Consider the following 22271-nt stretch of genomic DNA (forward strand, 5'->3'; position numbering starts at 1 on the left):
CCTGTGGTCACGAATGAGGAATCATCCTTCATTTGACGAGCTCAAATGATGTACTCAACTCTATCCATGAAAATGTGATACCTGTTTTTATTCCTGTAGTAGATAAATTTCATGTCAAACAAGTAAGGACTTCTAAGAAAATTCCACAAATATCCGATGGAACCACATCTAGTTCAACTTCATCCACAAATTTAGATGTAATAGAAAACCTAAGCTTAATCTTTTAAGTCCCTTGCAACTTAGTGTTGTTACATACTCATCCAAGCGGATAAGGTTAAGGATGTGGTGTTGTTTCCAGATTCAACTCCTTAACAACTGCCTCAGATATAATATTGGCTTGAGAACCAGTGTGAAAAAAAGTATCTAATTTTACGTGTTTGGTTGCCATCCTTATATGAAATAGATCATCTCTCTTTCTTGCAGAAATAAATGGTGAAATAGAAGAACTAGAACCAATATGTGAAGATAATATACCTTTCAACCCCATCGCTACAATTTGTGTCTCATCACCATAGTCTGATCCTAGATCTTGTTGGACTGTCGCTGCTACCTTCTACTTGCCCTTCCTAGCTCAGAATCACTTGGGCCTCATCTTTGGATGTATCTTCCAACAATGATCATTATCGTGTCTGTGGTGTAGGTAAAATTCTAAGTGCAGACACAAACAATTCCTCTAGCCCGAGAGTGGGTCTAGCCACAAACAAGACATTCTATGGAATATTTCCTTAGGTTAGAACCAATTAAGAGGGCCTACCTCTTAGTACGCTATCTGTTTGATGACGACCCTGTTTCCTTGCTCCAGCTATCTTCCGTTTCTTCTTGCGAACACCTGAAACAAGTAGACAACAACAGACAACAACTGTGATAATATATAAATTGTATTCAACCTACTTAACAAGTCAAGAAACATTAATCCATAAACATGTGAAATGTCATCTTATGTAGGAAATCAATCGATAGTTGCATCTTTAATAAATCAAGAAGAGATTACAACCTTCGTCTTGACGTTGTTGTTCTCCTCTAACAAATCTGGGTTCCTCTGCTAGCATTCCATGGATGGCCTCAATAATGATAGTCTCAAGGCTCTTCCCTTTAGGCTTCACACCAAACCAACTCACAATTCTCCCTTAAACACAAACTAGAGAGCTACAAAGTATGGATAACTTGTTCATTAGTCCAAGAAAACCTTAATTAGCACTATCACACACACACTAACACTAGCTTGTGCTTTGGAAAAGTGGAGGTTTATATAGCTTGAATGGATGGGAGATGGTTCCTCTTCTCATGGGAGAAGGTCTTATCTCTTGAGGTAGTTCCATCCTAATAGGGGAAAGGAGCCTAATTTGACCTCCTCAGCTCCATACAGTCTAACCATTCACCATACTTTAGTTATGAAGCTTCTAGAGCTAGAAGCTTCGGCTCCATATTTAAAAAACTTTCCAAAACACGATCGGCGCGACTGAGAAAGGGATCAATCGATCTAATCGGTGCTAGGGACAGTTGTAAACCCTGCATATCGGCGCGAGGAGGACACAGGTCATTAGTGCCAGTCTTGTAGACTGGGATAAATTGAAGATTTTGGGAAAATGATGCAAAGGCGAATTGTTCTGCTCATGAAGAGGGACACAATGGGAGGTTATTCATGATGGGAAAGCATGAAGGGTTCATTGTAGAGGTCCTCCAGGATCAAGGAATGGGGAGTATAGGGACAGTGACAAAATGTTGTGTAACAGATGCCCCCTAAAGCGCGAAGGTTGAACTAGAGTGAGGGGTGAAATGCTTTATAACTCAATGCGGGGAACTGAAGTCTGCCATCGAAAAACCTGCAAGCAAGTACAAATACATATACATTAATGAAAAATCTGTCAAATGATACATGAATCATGGTATGGATGCAACCATCCAGAGAATGATCATGTAAATGGATCTAGGCATGGACGCAGCCATTCGATAAAGGGGATCATGTTGAAACAAGGTATGGTCACAACCATCCAATAACGAGAATGATCACATATGACAACTCATGGTATGGTCGCAGCCATCGATCTAAAAGAGACATGTATATCAACATGACCATGTCACATTGCCTTGTAACCTGGACTTTTGTAATCTAAGCCCAGGGTCTTGCGCTCCAACACGACCCGATTAGAGTACAGATTCTAACATGTGAATAGATGTGTTCGTGTCGAACATGCTAGAAAATCGCTTGATTACCAGTCAATGATGTAAATTTTTAAAAAGCGTAAGAGAAACCACCAATAATGACAATGGTTCTCAAGGTACTAGCAACACAATTCATGGAATGTGAATGAAGGAACTGAAGTCGAACACCCGTGAAATCACCCGATCGAAATCCAAGGATGTGAACTTATCGTCGAGTGCGAAGAACTTGCCATTAGGGCATGCAAGCTCTAAGGTACTGGAAGGGACTCTCTCAGCCAGCTTCCTGGATAATGAGCTGAAGTCGACAGGAAGTGATCGTGTCAAAGGAGGGACATGATGTATCCCATGTCATCAACACGAGACAAAAGGATGCAAATGATTTCAGATGGTACAAAGAATCAGGAGTAAGTGTAACTGCAGAAGGACAACTCTCGAACATATCGACGACACAATTACTGAATTTGGTAGCTGTTAGATCCATAGGATCGGTGGTCATGATGACGTGGCAGAGATCAAATGGAAGGCAAAAATGAGTGCCTAACCTAGGAAGGTCAATGATGAAAAGGAGGATATCCCAATCCGACACGAAGCGGAAAGTGTCATGTTTAAGAGTGAGTTGCCAACACGATTGATTGAATTTCCAAATTCCCCCCTACCATTTCTCCCAGGTACCCCAATTATTTTTTACCGCAAGCTTGAAGGGGATAGCATGTGCTCGCACTATAAGTTCATTCTTCAAATGAATCTGACCTAGTAAGTTTAATGAGCCATAGGAAGGAGAAGCTCATGTTCGTCATGGCGACAAATCCAATGTTGTTTAATATTTTAACGAGTCCGACAAAGGTGCAACTCGGTATCTTTTTCATGTTTAGAGAGTTTGAAAAAGACACGGAAAAGAAAACTCCACATGGTTCCTATTCATATATTTGTGTCTCTTGAGCCTAAAAAGGTAGAAAACGATACTTAAGAGAACCGCTTGACCATTTCAGTCAAGAGGTACCTTTTTCGTAAATAGTGCATCCCAGCCCGAAAAAGGGGTAAACGTATACTGGGCAGACAACGTTTCACAACCTTTAATGAGTTCAAAACAATAAGAGCTCGACAATCTTTTCATGTTTAAAGGGTTGGAAAAGAGCTTGAAAGCGGACCCCCCATTTTAATGTTCTTTTACGAGTCAAAAGGGAAAATTACTTGACAATCCTTTCATTTAGGTTTTACGAGTTGAGAAAAGAGCTGAAACATGACACAATACCATCATCAAAAGTCCATGACCTTCCGCTGCACAAAAAAGTGAATGCATTATCCAATTCTTGAGGCAAAATAGGTTAAAAATATGAAAAAATGAATAAAAGGAGGGAAAAGTATTTATTTTTTACCATTCACCATTTTACCTTTATGTGAAGATATTTTAACCTACTTTTTCCCTAATCTTTCTGGAGCAGATTTTGGGAGATCCAGGAGGTCATTCACCGAGCCGTCAGTTGCAAGTAAGAGACAAGACCTTAAGCTCCATTTTCATACTACTTTTTCTTGTTTTTATCCATTTTTTGGATTTTTGAGGGAGGTTTTAGCAAAAAAAAATTGCCCTCGGTTGGCGCGATTTTCAGGCACGAAATCATGCCGATAAGGGGTAGCTAAAATTGCCAACTGCGCTGTCGGCAAAACAAGTGCGTTGACGCCGTGAACAAAGAAAAATTGATGTTTTCTCTTTAATTCACCGTTTAAATCCAAATTTCTCTGTCAAAAAATGATCATTGACTTGATTGAATGGTTGTTGCAGGAAGAAAAGCGTTGAAAATGGTGGATTGGAAAGAAAGAGAGCATGAGGATATCGATACCCAAGCCATCACTGATCCAAATTTCTTGGAAGCTTTGAGGAATTGTGGGCTCCTCAAGTTCTTTCTCACACCAGGGATGCGGGCTCAACCTGAGCTACTACGGTACCTAATTAGTCTCTGGGACATAAATCGGGAAATTTTTATCATTGGTGACCAAGAGTTGGAGTTGGAGACTTCAGATATTTATTTCATCACAAGACTGTCCCGGAGAGGGGAACCAGTTAACCTATATGGGTCGAGGCCAATTGGGGCATGTGTTTCCATGTTAGTTTCTGAACATTGCCCAGAAGCCCTCAAATCCAAGAGAGGAAAGATCGAGATCGCCACTGTTCGGGATCTTGTATTGAGAGTGTTATTGTTGACCATCAACAGAGTGGCTGGGTCCCAAGTGCCACATGAGACTAACAAATCAAAGTTCTTGTATGCTATCGAGTGCACAACGCCCACTATTTTTAACTCGATGGAATCTATGAAAGTCAACATGAAGTGCCAGCTATCAAAAGCTAAGGCGGGAAACCTGAAGCAGTTTTGCTTTGGGTCTGTGCTAGTGACCTTCTTCTTGGAGTGGGTTTCGTTGTTCCAATACCAGCTGACTGAGGTGGATCTGCCGATGCCACGAGACCCACGGATGGTCCATTGGAGTGAGTTGATGCCCAGGGTTATGGGGGGCCAACATATGTCCTACAAGCTCACCTTCTTCTCATGGCTACGACGACAGCTGATCGTAGTGGAGGATTGGCCTTACAGTAGTATCGACTTCCGCAAAGATCCAGATATGCCGCTCCCAGAAGAGAGGAATTTGATGATGGAGGTAAAAACAAACAATTTTTTAGTTTTTGATGTTTTTACTATTTTTGAAATATATGTATTCATGACACTTCAATTTTATTAATGCAGATGTTGGACTTGAACACCCTGCCGGGATGTCCCCGATCTCTAGGTGCATCACTGGGAAGTTTAATGTCGCTCCTTATCAGGAGGGGAGCGACAATGAGGAGGAGATTGCACGGAATCTCGAGGGTTTGACCCATGGGATCGTAGAGAACACTCAGATGGGTGATGTCCCACGCCAGTACCAGAGGCATACGGTGGCGATGTCAAATCGGATCCACCGACTGCTGACTTGCGTAGTCCGAGTAGTGACATGCTATCATGAGCGTCATGCTGTTTAGTGCATAGGTCTAGCATAACATTCCATATTTTTGAGGCCTGCAAGCCACATATGTATAAGGCCTGCGAGCCACAGATGTATAAGACCTGTTCTTGCTTTTCACATGTTTCACAAATGTCTATCCAACACATAATTATCTAATGCATCTGTCAATGTATTCATATGTCTAGGAATATGATGATATGTGATATAATCAAAATTTCTCTCCATTACACGAATACTAGATACATTCTCAATATCTGAGGATTTTTTTACGGATTATTGCCCGTTGCGTTGAAGGATGACAAGCTGTGAATCTAGGTTGACAACCAATTCCCGAATGTCGAGAGCGATGGATTTTGACAACAACTCAATAATTGTGCTGTACTCAGCAATGTTATTGGTTGTTCAACCTAAATAAATACCTTGAAGATCAATCAACTCACCATGGGGGTCATAAATGGCCCATGCCGCAAAGGATAAATTCCGGGTACTACGGTAAGCACCATCAGCGAAACCAATGTGAGGAGTCATAGACATCTACAAAGCAGGCAAAAACATAGTGAGCATGAAAACTGCTTGAAAACCAACAAACCAAACCACACTGCACAAAAATGAATGACACACTAATGTACATAAGTGACCATGCAAGATAACCTAAGCATAGTTCTTTGTGAGAGAGTCCATGCTCGGACTCGGGTAATCAACCAACACAAATGAACACTGGAGTTTTACCATGGACATAATGAGTAAGCATCGTCTCGGCCAAATAATAGAGTAGAACTCATATAAGGATTTGCCCCCATGCCCCCTGGGAGAGGGAGGGTTACGAGTCAGATGACAACCCCATTGCAATAATGGGCAATTGGGAAAAACTCGGGGATGGATAAAAATCTTGAAGCCATGAAGGGATAAAGGTGCCCCCAGTTGAAATATTTTGACAATGTCAGGAGAAACTGACATGTTAATAGGTAGCAGAGAAGAGAACTTCTCAAGACACATAGACATGACCGTCAGGCCAAAACTAAGCCACGGGGATTGAGAAAACACGTCGAGAGATGAACTCAAAACAGGGAAATCAGAGGACACAGAACTTGAGGCCGAAACAATTTCCACATGATTGATTTCGGTGGGACTAAGTGGCATAACCTCGCCCAGGTATCACCAAGATCCGGTGAAGGTATGACCCATGATCATATTTGATCGATATCATGTTGACAGAGGCAACATGAGGAGGTGGGAGTGGAAAAATTCCCATCAAAACAAAATCTTTAAAAAGTCCTGCCCCCACACTTTCATAAGGAGCACCGATGTGCTTGACATACAAAACATTGCCATCTGAAGAGGAAGAGACAAAGAAGGACAGTTGGTTGGTTGTGATTATCTTCCCTTGATGGGGAAAACGAATCACGCAGAAAAGGGAGGAGGCTACAACATGCATGACATGGGTCCAACTTCGTCCGAGTAGAATATTATAATTGAGATGAACATCAACAATCTCTACCTCGACATGTATTTTCTTGCCTTCCAAATTAATGACAACGTTTGGTAAGAAACTGTTATGAAACCAGCTCAAGAAAAGATAGAAAAGATAGATCAACGCCTTAGAATTCAGCCTCTTCGAGGGGGCAACCTCCTTTACATTACATAAATGAACAATTCTTGGATGATACAAATGACAAAACCTCCTTTCTATATAGGAGTCTAAGGAGTCACAATATAATCCAGCCGACCTAACAATAATAATATAAAGCCACAAAAATAACAATAGAGGGATTATATGGGGCACAGAAATAACAATATGGGGGTAATAGGGGCACAACAATATAAATAAGGGGTATAACTACAATAGTAATGGGGTAATCACTAGTATTATAGGGACCCAACATGCCCCTCTCCTTCAAAAAAGTGTTGTCCTCAACGCTTGAGTAGTTCTGGATACTTCTGCATAAAATTCTCATCCTCCCATGTGGAATCTTCAGCGGATAAGTTCTTCCACTTGATAAGATACTTTGAAATTGATCGATTTCGTAGCTGTCGAGTTCTTGTTTCTGTGACTGCTTCTGGTTCCAATATAATTTTTCCTTCCTCGTCAAGTTCTGGAAATATTGTTTGAATTGGGAGCTTGTCACGTATAACCTTCTTTAAACATGAAACATGGAAAACTGGGTGCAATCGAGAAGCTGCAGGAAGCTCCAATTTGTATGCCATAGTACCAATCTTTTGCAACACCTTGTACGGACAATAATACTTTGGTGATAATTTATTATCCTTCTTAGCTTGCTTTAGGGACATTTGCTTATATGGTTGTAGCCATAGGAATACCCAATCACCTACATCAAAACTTCTTTCACTGCGATGTTGATATGCCTGTTGTTTCATTCTATTTTGTGCCAACACGAGGTTATCCTTTAAGAGTTGGAGGACTTGTTGTTGATGTTCGATGTGATGTTCCACTGCCTGAACCTTAGAATTTTCTCTTAAATAAGATGTGATGGATGGTGGTTGATACCCATAAAGTGCCATAAATGGGGTCATTTTTGTTGCTGTATGGAAGGAAGTGTTATACCACCATTCAGCCAGAGGCAACCATTTGACCCATTGTGTCTGTTTATCAGATACAAAGCAATGAAGATATCCTTCCAAACATTTGTTTACTATCTCAGTTTGCCCATCAGATTGAGGATGATAAGATGAGCTATGAGCTAACTGAGTACCAAGACAAGAAAATAATTTTGTCCAAAAATTTCCAGTGAAAATGGGATCTCTGTCACTTACAATAATCTTTGGGTTTCCATGTAGCTTTTGAACTGTTTCCATAAATGCAGTAGAAACTGTACTGGCTTTACATGGATGTGATAATGCACAAAAGTGTGCATACTTGGTAAGTCTGTCAACTACCACCATGATGACACTCTTTCCCTCAGACTTGGGTAAACCTGTGATAAAATCCATTGAAACCTCCTCCCAACGTTGGCTTGGAATGGATAAAGGTTGTAATAGACCCGATGTCTTAATTGTTTCAACTTTATTTTGCTGGAAAACCAAACATTCTGCCACAAACTTTTGAATATCTGATTTAAGGCCATCCCAAAAAAATTCCTTCTTAACCCTGTGGTAAGTTTTTAAAAATCCTGAGTGCCCTCCTAAGGGAGAAGTGTGCAATTCCATAAGAATTTTTTGTTTTAGCTGGGAATTCTTATAGAGGTATAAGCGATCTTTGTACCATAACAAATCATTTTGCCAGCTAAATGTATCAGAAGTGCTGGAATCTTGTTGTAGCTTTCGAATAAGTGCCCACACTTCTTCGTCATTCTTCCATTCCTCCCTTGCTTCATTTATCCAATCTGGTTGGATAATAGAAATGGCACACAACAATGCTTCCACATCCTCATCCTTTCTTGAGAGTGCATCTGCCACCACATTTTGCTTCCCTTTTTTGTAGATGATTTCAAAGTCATAACCCAACATCTTTGTGACCCACTTTTGTTGCTCTTCAGAGGATAATCTTTGTTCTAAAAAGTATTTAAGGCTATCATGATCTGTATTTACCTTGAAGTGTCTCCCATTAGGTAGGGTCGCCATTTCTTAAGTGCATGGAGTATTGCCAACATTTCCTTCTCATAAATAGCTTTGCTTAAAAACTTTCCCTTGATTGGACGACTTTCAAAAGCAATGGGTCTTTCATCTTGCATTAGAACAGCACCAATTCCATTTCCTGAAGCATCACACTCCACAATAAAGGTTTTTGTGAAGTCCGGCGTAGCTAAGACCGGTGCTTGGCACATTGCCTCTTTAAGATGTTCAAAGGCCTTTGTTGCTTCCGGAGTCCATGAAAATGAATCTTTCTTCAATAATGTTGTTAGAGGTGCTGCTATTCTCCCATAATTCTTAACAAACTTGCGATAATACCCTGTCAACCCAAGAAATCCTCGCAGATGCTTTATGGATGTGGGGATTTTCCATTCCTTAATAGCTTTAAGTTTTCTAGGGTCTACCTTAACTCCTTCATGAGATACAATATGACCCAAATATTCCACCTCCTGGACTCCAAAGAAACATTTGGATCTTTTTTCATATAATTGTTTCTCCTCCAATAGTTGTAGCACCCTGTCAACATGTTCAACATGATCCTTCCAAGACTTGCTGTAGATTAGTATATCATCAAAAAATACTAACACAAATTTTCTAAGGAATGGTTTGAAAATTGAATTCATCAAACCTTGAAATGTTGAAGGTGCATTGGTAAGGCCAAAAGGCATGACCAAAAATTCATAATGACCCTCATGAGTTCTAAATGCCGTTTTCGGAATGTCTTCAATCTTCATTCTGATTTGATGATATCCCGAACGAAGATCCAACTTGGTGAAGTAAATTGATCCATGCAATTCATCCAATAATTCATCAATAACAGGAATGGGGAACTTATCTTTAATAGTGAGCTTGTTGAGCTCCCTATAATCCGGACACATGCGCCATGATCCATCCTTCTTGTGCACCAATACTACTGGAGTTGAGAAAGAACTTTGACTTGGTTGAATTATACCAGCCTCTAGCATTTTTGCAACCATACGTTCAATTTCACTTTTTTGGGCATAGGGATATCTGTACGGCCTGATGTTTGGAGGAACACTTCCTGGAATCAGATGAATAGCATGATCATGATCACGATCACGCATAGGTGGGAGACCTTTGGGAGTCTCAAATACCTTGGAATGATTGTCCAAGACATTTTGGAGATCTGGAGAAATAGATGATTCCAATGTGGAAACATCTAGCGAACATAATTGTGCAATTACACCTCTTTGCTCCTTTTTAAGAAGCTTAGTCATGCCATTAGAGCTGATTATCTTTCTTGGTTTCCCTGCAATACCCCTTAATTCAACATCCTTTCCTTCCGTAGAAAATTTGAAGAAAAGTTCTTGAAAATTAAAAGCTATTGTACCCAAGGATTGTAGCCATTGTACTCCTAGTACAACATCAGCACCTCCCATTGGAATGGAAAGCATTGGGCTAGTCAATACATATTCTCCCATGGATAGCTTGATATTATGGCACTTTCCAGAGCAATTTATTGTTCCTCCATTTGCAATCATCACTTGACACTCTGGTGCTAGATATAGGAAGCAATTCAATTCTTTTGCTACCCTACAATGAATAAAATTGTGGGTGCTTCCTGAATCAATCAACACTATTACCTTTTTCTTCTTGATTTGTCCTTCTATCTTGATAGTTTGAGGAGTGGTAATTCCCGCCAATGCATTACAAGATATGGTCGGATTTATTTGTTCTTCATCTAGGCTTTGTTCCTGGATTATATCTTCTTCTTTTGACCTTTCTTGCTCCCTTTCTTCTTCCTCTTCACAATCTATGTAGAATAATTTCTTCTCAGCACACTTATGACCTTTAGTGTATTTGCTATCACAACTGTAACAAAGCCCTTTTGCTCTTTTTTCTTCCAATTGTTGTGGTGTCAACCTTATAGGTTGTGGAAGACTAGCGGCAACAACACTTCCGTCTTTATAGTTGTGAGTGGTATGCTTCCTGGTTGCCATAATTTTGCTTTCCATTTTTCTTGCTAACCTGAATGCCTTCTCTAATGAATCAGGTTCCCAAAGGCGAACATCATGTTGGATATTATCCTTTAAAGACCCTATGAACACATCAATCCTATGCTCCTCTGGAATATCTTTTACCCTTATGTTCAATTTTTGGAACTCCTCAATGTGCTCCATTACTGAACCTTTTTGTTTGAGACTTATCAATTGGCTAAAAAAAGTGTTGCTTTTTGTATCTTCATAATGTGCTATCAATTCTTCCGTAAAAGTTGCCCAAGTGATAAATTGTTTACGAGAGCAAGGCCATTGATACTGTTAGACTCTGTCTTATCAGAGATTGATTCTTCTTCAAAACCCTGTTTTGAAGAAGAAATCATTAATGTGTTGTTTTAGATTATGTTATTTATTCTTCAACTCTTCAACTGGCAGCGACTTCAATTTGCAAGTGTCGTGCTGGCTATGATGATTCCGGGCCTAGCGCTTCTTCCTCCAAAGGCTTGTGTTGTGACAGAATGCGGTCTTATAATCCACACATTGCTAGTCTGCTATATTGAGAATCGATTATTTACCTATACTAGCATCTATTACTTTGGTTTTAATGATGCTGTTGCTACTCTGGATGCTATTGTGGAACCATATCCTGCTGCTGCCTCATGTTTCATCTCACGAAAGGTTTTCCAATGAAGATAATCGAGAATTTCTTTCTGCCTTGGCAAATATATATAATTTTCTGCTGCCTTTATTAAAGAATGGTTTTACTTTGACAATGGATAATGCCTTCAAGCTGTCGGTTTTTGTTTTGGTATTCTGCACCAAGTTCTAAAAGGACATGTTGGCACTTACTGGATAGGAGGTGCTCTATCGAAGAGAATTACTGAACCTGGTTTCCATTTGAAGATGGGTCTGTCCGTGGTGCTTGGGAGAAGATTGGAACTATTGTGTATTGTACAGATGTCACATAAAACTTGACGGAGCTGAATGTTTTAAATTTGAAGGCCAGTATTTTATTCCTGTAAACATCATGAGTGCTGAAACTTTCAAGTGGTTGGTAAGGCTTGTTGCAAGGGCCTTCTATGATGATATCCCTACAAGAGCAGAAAATCAACCGAAATCTGGCAGGAGCGATAACAGAGGAATGGCAGTTGTGGTCCTTGATGCTTTAACAAGGCGACAATAGGTTAAAGAAGATGATTTGGCTAAGGATTTAAAGCTACACTCAACACAACTTAGACTTACCTTGCGATTTTTTGAAGAGGAGAGGCTAATTACTAGAGATCATCGTCGTGAGACTGCAAAGGGAGCTAAAGTTTTCAATGCTGCAATAACAGCTACTGCAAAATCTTCTTTTGCTTCTTGTTTTATTGTGTCTCAAAGATTCTTCCCACGACTTCTAGATGCTATGGGAGCTCCTTTGGATCAAGGGCCTGGTCCATTACTTGCTTCAAATAACATAAGTGTGGCTAACTGCTTCGTGACAGTTAGTGCTCTTTATATTTGTGATCAGATTGTTCAAGCAAACAATATTGTCTGAGGGATTAGTTTTACAACCAGTAGTTAGATTGGATCTGAGCTCTGGAAGTTCTTCATTATCTCTGCTTCAGTGTTTAGCAAATCCATTAACAATTGCTTTTGCATCTGCCATTCCAACGCACAATGGAATTGATTGCCAGAAATCACAATTGACAACACAAAATGAGATCATTCATTTGGGAGTGGCTGGGTTGCAGGCTTTGGCTTCGTTTCCAGGATCCTTTTCACCCCTTACTGAAGAGAAATTCAAGGAAATCTTATTGTTTCTAATGTCTGTTCTATCAGAAAGGCATGAGCACAAGTTCTTATGGGAACAAGCTCTTGACGCACTTCCAGTAAGGAATCAAAACTGGTCTAATGGCACATCAATTGCTTCTGTTTCACATCAGATAACTTCAGCTCACTAAAATGCAGAACAACACCGATTGAATACATTAGAAGGGGCAAACCAGATGCAGGTTTTGCTTTATTCGAGTCAGAGTCGTTGAAGTGGCCAGGTTTTGTAAAGTTTGATGATGTAAATGATGGGTCCTGTCTTTCAAATTTGCAGTGTGTGATGGGTTCTGATATTGAGGGATATGATAAGCTTGAGTCTGGCTTGATCACAACAGGGGCATCTATCTTTATTGATGGTGTTTTAGTAGCCAGTACAGGCTCGAAGCAGAAGGTGGAATTGAGGACAACAAAACTTGTTTTGATTGGGAGCTGTGATGCTGCCACATTTCCTGTTCAAAAGAAAAAGCAAGTAGAGAGTATCTGAGAAATGTAGCACATATGCGGCCTCGAACAAATACATTTGGTGCGGTTGCCCGAGTAAGAAATGCCCTCGCATATGCCACACACAAATTTTTCCAGGAGATGGGTTTTGTCTGGGTTGCTAGTCCAATAATCACTGCTTCAGATTGTGAAGGTGCCGGAGAGCAATTTTGTGTCACATCTTTGCTTCCTAGCTCTAAGGAGGATGTGGGCTCTCCAATTAGCATGATCCCTAGCACAAAGGATGGTTATGTTGATTGGGCACAGGATTTTTTTTGGAAAATCAGCATTCTTGACAGTTTCTGGACAGCTCAATGGAGAGACCTATGCATGTGCTCTTTCAGATATATACACGTTTGGTCCCACATTTCGAGCAGAGCAGTCGAACACTTCACGTCATTTAGCTGAGTTCTGGATGATTGAACCAGAGCTTGCTTTTGCCAATCTGAATGATGACATGGCTTGTGCAACTGTCTATCTCCAGTGAGGTTTATTCCGGATAATTGCAAAGAAGATATGGAATTCTTTAATACCTGGATTGAGAAGGGGATAATTACACGTTTAAGTAATGTTGCAGAAAAGAAATTTGTGCAATTGACATATACAGATGCAGTTGAACTGCTTTTGAAAGCAAAGAAAAATTTTGAATTCCCGGTGACATGGGGATGTGACTTGCAGAGTGAGCATGAGCGTTATATAACAGAGGAAGCCTTTTCTGGTTCACCTGTTATTATAAAAGATTATCCCAAAGATATAAAAGCTTTCTATATGTGAGAAAATGCGGATGGGAAGACTGTAGCAGCTATGGATGTTTTAGTTCCAAGGTTCCTCCTGCTGTAATCTCGGTAGAACAGCAGCGTTGGAGTATGGATGAAGCAACACGCCTTGATGTACTTCGTTTGGCTATAGAATTGGATGCCGACTATGTTGATGTGGAGCTCCAGGTGGCATACGATGCTGTTTACACACCAAAGTTACTAGACTCTTACAAGAAACAGAAGAGTGCCAAGGGTAAACGTGTAATGCCACCGCTATTCAAACGGTGCCAGAACAAAAAGATAGGATTCGATTCCTATTTCCCAGATTTTAATTAATATTGCAAACTAGATATGCGCTCCAGTTTTGGTCAATCATCAACAGAATTCAGTGGAAAGAGCGCCATTCTCCCTTCAGGAAAGCGCTGATTATTTTTAGTTTATTTTGTTAATAATAAAACAAATCCCTCATCTTGGGGTCGACTTGTTTTCCCCCAGCTGTAGTTTGTTTGATATTTTTGTAGTGTTAGTTAAAACAGCGCCCCTGTTTTGGGCAGCAGAGGTACTTATTGTATTAAAAATTCATTTGTAAGAGTGAGAGAGAGAAAGGAGGGAGAGTTTTTTCTGAGCGCTGGGAGATGCTGGAGAAGCAGAGAGCTTTTTATTGTACAGTTTTATGACAGAGAATTTAATGGAATTTCACAGCTCTGTTTGCCGAGATTCATGTGGTATGTTGATTTAGCATAAGTTTTTCCCTTTGTCTCATATGTAATCAGTTATGTTCCATTTCATTTCATGACCCTTTCAAGCCGAACAAATGAAGTGATTAGGTAGGAATTCATAGTATTATATGCTCCTCCTATAAGTTTGTTCGCATTCGATGTTTTCTACTGTTTAAGGAGGATTCAGAGTTATTGTCTGCCCTCCTTAGCTCCTCACCAGTCTTGCCATCCCATTTGAAACCAGATTTGGTGTTAAATTGCATGCCTACCTTGCCTCAGTTGATAACCTGTGTAGTCATTATATTTTCTGTTTGAAGCTGTGATTTTGCCCATGTAGCCCAGAAAAGCCCCGTCATTCCATTAAAAAACCCCAAAAATCATTAAATCCAAACCCCCTATCAATTTACTAGCCTAAAATCTTTATTATTAATTGGTCAGCCTAATCATATTGAAAGATCTATCGAATCTGACCCGAGAGAGCCTTCTCATACCTCGTAGGGCTAGCTACGAGGTGAAATGGTTTGATGTAGCCTTGAAGGTTTACCTTCCTCAGCCTAGGGTGAAATCTCAAGCGCTAACAGATACCATACAAACTGATTTGGTTCCAAATATACAGTTGCCATACGTACCTTTTGTGCGTTTTGCACATTATTGAGATCAAAGAATTGCTCCATCTGTAATATCCATGTGGCGGGATCCTTGCCATCAAACTTCCTCATATCGATTTTTGGAATATGGTGATTCTTCGATCCAACATTAGCATCTATGGAATCATGATTAACATTTCTTTTGTTCTCATCATGAGTTTCCTTTACTACCTTTTCACCATTAGTGACCCTTTCTTGTAGCAACTTCTTCAATTCTTCCATGTCTGTCTTCAAATCTATCTTCAAATCTACCATCGAATCCTCCATCTTAGCTTCCATGCCCTTTATCTTAGATTCTACGCCATTTATCTTAGATTCCACGCCACTTATCTTAGCTTCTGTTAGCTTTTGTGAGCGTGACATTTGTTGCACTTGTTCTTGTAATTTTGATATATCATGTAGCATTTCTTCCTCTTCTTCATGAGTCATGGTAAAGCTTTCAGGTTCCTTACTAGGTGTTTGCATTTTCTTTCCTCGGGGCATCAGTTACCGATAATAATGCTTTACTATGCCCTTTGAATTCCGTTAAACCAAGCTTACACAAAAATTAAAAAAAAAACTACACACCTTTTTTTACTTTATAGAAGCCTGATATTGAATCTGATGTATCTCTGTAATTTCGGATCATCCAATTTTGAAATTGCTACATGTAGTAGCCTTCTGCGTCCTCTTTCCAATGCCACAAGTTTGAGCCAAATTGGATTCTCCAAGGAAGAGTTATGTGAAATCTCCCACAGTGACTTGCTTTTAGACTGGTTCAGTAGAGCGAACTTGTATGACGTGCCACGAGTTATTGTTTCAACCTTTGAATCTAAAACACACATCCAAGAGACTATAGTCCGTCCTCTTTCTGCACCTTCTTACGAAATTTCAATCCGATCCCCAGAGAGAAAGTTATGACGATTTTCCCCAGGTCACCTGTTTTGAATGTAATTCAGAAGTCTGCAAAAAGACCAACTTCCTTAGATCATATCTCCGCAAATATCACGCGAAAAGATCTGAAATTTGGACCCAAGGTTCAACGCGATTTCTTCTCAAATGGGTTTTTTTTGCGACTTCTGAAACGTCACAGAAAAAAAGTTATAGCGAAAATTCCACGATGACCTGTTTGGAGTAGCGAAACCCTAGAATCCAAAGCTCTGATACCAAATGTTATGAAACCAGCTCAAGAAAAGATAGAAAAGATAGATCAACGCCTTAGAATTCAGCCTCTTTGAGGGGTAAACCTCCTTTACATTACATAAATGAACAATTCTTGGATGATACAAATGACAAAACCTCCTTTCTATATATAGGAGTCTAAGGAGTCACAATATAATCCAGCTGACCTAACAATAATAATATAAAGCCACAAAAATAACAATAGAGGGATTATATGGGGCACAGAAATAACAATATGGGGGTAATAGGGGCACAAAAATATAAATAAGGGGTATAACTACAATAGTAATGGGGTAATCACTAGTATTATAGGGACCCAATAGAAACTGAATGGTCGTGAATCTCGTCTGTTGAAAGATTCCAAAGTGTTAGGGGATTGGTTCAAAGTAGGAGAACCAATTGCCTTCCAACAAGCGACTGACATGATGTAGGTAGAGGCACCTTCATCGATGACGGTCCTATAAATGATTTTCTCATTAATGATTACCTGAATGAGAAAGGCAATCTGATGAGGAAAACATCGAATGTGGTTCTCTAGATCAAAACATATCAGATTAGAATCAGTAGGATCAATACCTCCAATAGCTACCAAATTCCGGAATCATGTCACTGATATGTTCGAGAGTTGTCCTTCTGTAGTTACACTTACTCTTGATTCTCTGTACCATCTGAAATCATTTGCATCCCTTTGTCTCATGTCAATGACGTGGGATACATCATGGCCCTCCTTCGACGCGGTCACTTCTTGTCGACTTCAGCTCATTATCTAGGAAGATGACCAAGAGACTCCCTTCCAGTACCTAAGGGCTTGCATTCCCTAATGGCAAGTTCTTCGCACTCGACGATAAGTTCACATCCTTAGCTTTCGATCGAGTGATTTCACGGGTGTTCAAATTTAGTTCCTTCATTCACATTCCGTGAATTGTGCTGCTAGTACCTTGAGAACCATTGTCATTATTGATGGTTTCTCTCGCTCTTGTTAACAGTTCTGGTAATCAAGCGATTTTCTAGCATTTTCGACATCAACACATCTATTCACATGTTAGAATTTGTACTTTGATCGGGTCATGTTGGAGCGCAAGACCCTGGGGTCAGATTACAAAAGTCCAGGTTGCAAGGCAATGTGACATGGTCATGTTGATAGACATGTCTCTTTTAGATGGATGGATGTGACCATACCATGAGTTATCATATGTGATCCTTCTCTTTATTGGATGGCTGCAACCATACCTTGGTTTCAATATGATCCCCTTTATCGGATATCTACGTCCATGCCTGGATCCATTTACATGATCATTCTCTGGATGGCTGTGTCCATACCATGATTCATGTATAGTTTGACAAAGTTTTCAGTAATGTATATGTATCTATACTTGCTTGCAGGTTTTTTGACGATAGACTCTGGTTCCCGCACTGAGTTATAAAACATTTTACCCCTCACTCTAGTTCGGCCTTCATGCTTTAGGGGGCATTTGTTACACAATATTTGGTCACTGTCCCTGTACTCCCCATTCCTTGATCCTGGAGGACCTCTACAGTGAACCCTTCATGCTTTCCCATCATGAAGAACCTCCCATTGTGTCCCTCTTCATGAGAAAAAAAATCCCCCTTTGCATCATTTTTCCAAAATCTTCCGTTTATCCCAGTTTACAAGACCAGCGCTAATGACCCGTGTCCTCCTCTCGCTGATATGCAGGGTTTACAACTGTCCCTAGAACTGATCGGATCAACTGAGCCCTTTCTTAGACATGTCGATCCTATTTTCGAAAGTTTTTTAAACATGGAACCAAAGCTTCCAGCTCTAGAAGCTTCGTAACGAAAGTTTGGTAAATGGTTAGGTTGGATGGAGCCGAGGAAGTCAGATTGGGCTCCTTTCCCCTATTAGGATGGAACTACCTTAGGAGATAAGACCTTCTCCCATGAGAAGAGGAACCATATCCCATCCATCCAAGCTATATAAACCTCCACTTTTCCCAACCACAGGCTAGTGTTAGTGTGTGTATGCTAGTGCTAATAAAGTTTTGCTTGGAGTAATCAGCAAGTTATCCATACTTTGTAGCTCTCTAGTTTGTGTTTAAGGGAGAATTGTGAGTTGGTTTGGTGTGAAGCCTAGAGGGAAGATCCTTGAGACTATCATTGTTGGGGCCATCTATGGAATGCTAGCAAAAGTGTGTGGGAACCCGGATTTGTTAGCGGAGAACAACAACGTCAATACGCTGGTTGTAATCTCTTCTTTTAAAGTGACTTGGCTCGTAAAAATATTCAAGTGTGTATGATTAAACTAAACTAGGTTAAAGTGTGCAACTAATAAATTGAAATAGAGCATAAAGGACTTAAAGAAAGTTGCATCTTAAACAAGTATACAAGATTGAGACAAGAAGAAAATAGGAAAAAAACAATTGATGATGGGGTTCGTTCAATGTGGACTGTGTCTCCAGGTCCTACCTCCAAGGGTGTGGACTCTTTATTATTCTCCCAAAAATGCAATTACAAATAAGGAAAATGCCTCCAAAATCATTCTACAAATGAGCTCTCTCCTACCAAGAAGTGTCCTCCAAAATTCCACTAAAAACATTCTTCATTTGTTGCAAAAACGAGCTTCAAAACTCAACTTATTTACACAAATACACAAACTACAAGCAAGATTAAAAGTTCCCAAAATTACAAAATTTTCACACTCCAATGAATGTGGCATTGTGGCAATTATTTTAGGGGTCGATAGCCTCAGGGTCAAACCCGCGGAAGTTGCGGCCTCTTCGCTGCAACCGCATATTATATATGGCATACATTAAAAATTTAGCACATTTGTTATGTTAAACATACAACCAATATATATACCATATATATCATACATAATATCTGACCCACGTGGGTTTGTCATACAACTCACATAGGATTGACGATTGATAATATGGTTTGTCAGCGTTGTCGATGGATCTGTCAGTTGGCAGGGAGGTCATGGGGTCAAGCCCGAAACCTTCCTCCCCCCTTTTCACAATCGACTATACCAACAAGTTAAATTTGGTTTTCATCATTTATATTGCAACAAACAACTTGTGGCTTATCACTAGAGTTGTTGGTTGATTGTCCTGGATGTCTCGTGTCTGGGTCCCTCCAATGCCAGTTTGTTGAACCACTTTTTTTGGTATTACGAGGTGCCACATGGCACCCTTTGATCGGACCACATTGCAGGCTCCCATTAGACCACCTAATATGCCAACTCAATGACACATAATTGCAACGTCATCCTGCATCTACCACGTGTCGAGACCAAGTGTTGCAATATCATGCCACATGTCACACCCAGATACTACCATGTCACCCTATTTGTACTGCGATGTGTCACATACAAATGCTTCCACGTGTCTTGGTAAGTTCTACTTTTTGCTTGTTGGTCAAAATCTTCAATCTGCCATAACTTTTGCATACAGATTCTGTTCAACGCCATTCAAGTTGCATTGTAATCATCTTGTCGAGCTCTTTGACTTCGCGTTGTTTCCATTAAATTTTGAGAACTTTTTTTAGGCCTTTTCGAATCCTCCCGGATCACTAACCCATACGACAAGTTGGGATATTTCATTCCATGTCAATTTTAATTGTCTCCTTTTCAAAACCACCTATAAAAACATTTCACATTAGATAAAATATTCAAAATGAACATAAAAATTCAACATTAGTTAAGTTGATATCATTCTCGCTTATTTTGGTACCAATATTGTTAACTGTATGTCATCTTTGATGGGCCTTTTGGTGATTGTTATTTATGTAATATATTACAAGGAATGTGATTACAATGGCATATCCTTGCAATATGTTTATGTTCCACATTGATAATTTCTCTACTCTTTAGATATGTGTTTATTAGTTGTGTATTTTGAGAATAAAATGCATGGATACTAATCATTATATAAAGGTGGAGGAAGTACTCCATACCAAAATATTTCAATCCAAAACAAGACAAGCCCTTGGGTTGATGTGATGACACCCTTGTTCACTATGATACTATTCTCTACAAATTGGTCTTGATGATGAATCTTGTTATACACTTGAAACGTTGACCATAAAAATGGACACAGTGGGTTATCCAACAACAACACTAACCACAAAAATATAAAAACAACAACCATTTCCCTGCATGGAAGGGAGACCTAAATAGAGACCCATTCACTCTAAAAACTACGGATCAAGATATATAAAAGGGTATTTGAACTAATTTTTTCCTTCACTTTCGTATCTTATTCTCAAGAAATCAATCTGGATGATGAATCTTGTTATATATTTGAAACATTGATAAGACCAATGTACATTGTGGGTTATCCAACAACAACACTAACCACAAAAATCTACAAAAAAAAAAAAATTCCCTGCATGAAAGAGAGACCTAGATAGAGATCCGTTCACTCGAAAAAATATGGATCAAGATTGAGAGAAAGGAAGTTGACCTAATTTTTTCCTTCACTTTGTTAACATATTCTCAACAATTGGTCTTGATGATGAATCTTGCTATAGATTCCAAACGTCGATAAGAAAAATGTACACTGTGGGTTATCCAACAACAACGCTAACCATAAAAATCTACAAACAACAATCATTTCCCTACACAGAAGGGAGACCTTGATAGAGATCTATTCACTTGAAAAACTACAGATCAAGAATGATAGAAGGGATGTTGACCTAATTTATTCGTTCAGTTGGGCAACTTATTCTTGGTAAATTGGTCATGATGATGAATCTTATTATAGAGTCAAAACATCGATCAAAAAAATTTACACAGTGGGTTATCCAGCAATAGCACAAACCACATAAATCTACAAACAACAATTAGCAATGATGTTGATATATTGCAATTTATCACTTTTAAAAATAATATAAATATTGTACATTGTAAATCATTAAGAAATAGAAAATGACATGAAAACATATAGGAAAAGGCTTTAAGCCATATTCTATGTTTGTATTCATTTCATGATGTCAATATATAGTACATGTATTTGACCATGTCTGGATCTAGATCTCACTAACAACTCATCAATGGATAATGACAATACCTCATCAGTAGATAAGAATTAAAACTCATAAGAATGTGGTCTTAGACTTTATGATTGTCTTTGGACTCATAATCTAACATTCCTCCCATCAATTCAAGACTGAATAATTGTAATAGTCATACTAGTGCATAAATTGGCATCATTTTCAATATTCAACCTAAAACTTCTGAACTAAGCTTCGATGAAGATATGCTTGAAAACATACTATGGATGTTGAATAGTTAATCTAAAATGAAAATTAAAAGAGAGAAATATTTTTGGAAGTGAAAAATTGCCATGCCTGGACATTCCCTTGATATATTGGTAAAATAAATTGGCTTCTTCTACTATTTGGTGAACAAATAGGATCACCACAAGCATAATATTGGTTCACCTAATAAATATAGCATTCACAATCTATTCACCTTCAAATGCTCCATCTAAATTCTCATTTAATTATCTTGACTTCCGTCGCCTCAAATGATCTTATCATGAATATCTCTAGCTCGATCTGTTAATGGCCAATCTACACCCTATTAGCAACAAACTAGATCTCTTGACCATTAATGACCATTTCTCATATTTTTGATTGCATGTCGAGAGGATTATATATGTAGCATTTGTTGGTGTACACAATATAGCTTCCCTCTCATAGGTCGCAACCATGAAGGAGTCATAATTTCTCACCTTCCATGGATAACTACCATGGTACTATCATGCCCTTAATTCCATAAGAGCTCTGATATCATGTCAAGAAATAGAGCACAAGCATAAGATGACAAGAAAAAATTCAAAAAGGATTTAATCCATTCTCTACACTTGTATTGATCTCACAATATCGATTTATACTACATGCATTTGACCACTTCTTAATCTAGATCTCAGTGACAACTCACTAGTAGATAATGCCAACACCTCATTAATAGATAAAGATTATAGCCTACAAGAATGTGGTCTCAAACAT

The 22271-nt window shown here is 39.2% G+C and overlaps 1 pseudogene; it reads left to right on the forward strand.

Moving 5' to 3' along the window:
- The window catches only part of LOC149175230 (asparagine--tRNA ligase, chloroplastic/mitochondrial pseudogene), a 37763-nt pseudogene extending 23928 nt beyond the window's left edge, over nucleotides 1-13835 (forward strand).
- Nucleotides 13836-22271: the final 8436 nt, after the last annotated feature.

This window comes from Pinus tabuliformis, chromosome 4_1, assembly GCF_031772625.1.
Source record: "Pinus tabuliformis cultivar Carrire ecotype Pingquan chromosome 4_1, CPIR1, whole genome shotgun sequence".
Lineage (NCBI taxonomy): Eukaryota > Viridiplantae > Streptophyta > Pinopsida > Pinales > Pinaceae > Pinus > Pinus tabuliformis.